At 42.3% G+C, this 2,028-nt stretch overlaps 1 pseudogene; it reads right to left on the bottom strand.

The window, feature by feature from the left end:
• LOC107685864 (acyl-CoA synthetase family member 3, mitochondrial-like) overlaps positions 1-2,028 on the bottom strand; it is a 50,049-nt pseudogene that overhangs the window by 24,071 nt on the left and 23,950 nt on the right.

The following is a 2,028-nucleotide window of genomic DNA, read 5'->3' as shown; positions in this document are numbered from 1 at the left end:
GCTCCGCTCCGAGACCCGAGACCAAGACCCAGGTACGAGCCTTTCTAGGGTTGGCGGGGTATTATCGCTGCTTCATCCCCAACTTCTTCTCTTTAGCCGCCTCCCTGACAGACTTGACCAGGAAGGGCCAGCCGGAGAAGGTACAGTGGACACCAGCAGCGGAGGAGGCCTTCCAGAGGGTGAAGGGGGCCCTCATCTCGGAGCCCGTCCTCCGAGCCCCGGACTTTAGCTGCCCCTTCCTGCTGCAGACGGATGCCTCCGACACAGGACTGGGAGCCGTCCTGTCACAGATTCAGGAGGGTGAGGAGCGTCCGGTCATCTACATCAGCAGGAAGCTGATCCCGGCCGAGAGGAACTACGCCGCGGTGGAGAAGGAGGCCCTAGCCGTCAAGTGGGCAGTCCTGGAGCTGCGGTACTACCTCCTGGGCCGGAAGTTCACCCTGGTCACGGACCACGCACCCCTTCAGTGGATGGCCCGCGCCAAGGATACCAATGCCAGGGTGACCTGATGGTTGCTTGCGCTCCAGGACTTCGACTTCGAAGTACGTCATCGGGCTGGAGCTGCGAACGCCAACGAAAGATTAATAAATGCTGTAGAAGTATTGTTCATGCTTAGTTCATGTTAACAAAAGTAATTAACTAATGTTTACTAATGAACCTTATTGTAAAGTGTTACCGTATATATTATTGAAAAATATTTTATCTATAATATATATATATATATATATATATATACTGTATACACACACAATAATATTTAACACGTCCACGATATTGCTGCTGAAAGACTCATCTGAGCTTTTGGGGTTATTCATGGTCTGCTTATAGTAAGTTGTTAAACCTTTTAAGTTTCCCTTTGATGTTTGATGGTTGAGGAGTGAGAAGAATTATGCTACCTCATTGTACCCAGTTTTTGTAAATGATTATTACTGCATTCACAATCCACAATCCTAAACAAGTCGCTCATTGTTTACAGTTTAAGAGAAGTTACACCCATAATTCATGACAAAAGTGTCATGGGGCATATATAGGAAAAAGCCAGACAAAAATACTTCTATACTATAGGAAAAAACAGTGTTCTCTTGTGTACACACAGGCATTATCATTAAATACAACTTATTGTCTTATATTTTCTTTTATTTTGGTGGCTTATCAGTCAAACTTTTGGTTTACCATGTTCTTATTGAGATGTAAAGCATGAATTATATAGCAATTCCTAAAAAAAGATAATGGTAAACTTTTATTTAATTACTGAATTGATTTCTAATTGAATTTGGTGTGTGGAGAGGCTTCATTTTGGATTCTGGGAGAAATAATACTCAAATTCTTATAGCAAAAACTTAATTGTCAAAATTCAATGTTCCAGCATTTCAAACACACTAAAGTTTGGAGGAAATGTCAGCCTATTGTAAAACTGAATCAATCTGACTAAATAATAAATTCTGTCTGCACTGTAAAGCTGTAGCACAGATATACAGAGCTGAAGAGATGTCTTACTCCTATATACACACATATGTGGAATCTGCCCATTAGGGGCTTGAGTGTGAATATAAATGAAATGGGGGCTGATTTGAGGTCTATATGTGGTGTCCACTGGGATATGATTGTGTGTAAGTATATACTGGAATGTGGTTGCCCCTGTAGCAGCATTCCTGTCACAAAATGAGAAAAGGACACAATAGCTCCCAGACTGCTTAAAGAAGCCATTAACAAGCCTCCAGTCTCTCTGCCCATCACAAGCCCTCATTAAAACAGTGGACACACACAGACATGCGCACACACACACTCATGTTTTATTCAAAGCCTCTGGCACAGCAATCCACACTGTGCCACCATAGGGAGTGGTAGTACCCCCTAGTACAAAAAAATAAGCTTATTTACATTACTACTATTGGCACAATTGGATTTATTTTTTCTGTAGTTCGCCCTTCTGAATGGCTTGTTTAACTAGATTTCTACATTTTCTTGAAAATGTCAGTGGTGTGGTATATATATACAGTGGGTACGGAAAGTATTCAGACCCCCTTA

The sequence above is a fragment of the Sinocyclocheilus anshuiensis genome, unplaced genomic scaffold (genome assembly GCF_001515605.1).
Source record: "Sinocyclocheilus anshuiensis isolate Anshui unplaced genomic scaffold, SAMN03320099.WGS_v1.1 scaffold1018, whole genome shotgun sequence".
NCBI classification, from domain to species: Eukaryota; Metazoa; Chordata; class Actinopteri; order Cypriniformes; family Cyprinidae; genus Sinocyclocheilus; species Sinocyclocheilus anshuiensis.
Note: the sequence above shows the minus strand (reverse complement) of the source record. Positions and strands in the feature narration are given on the sequence as shown.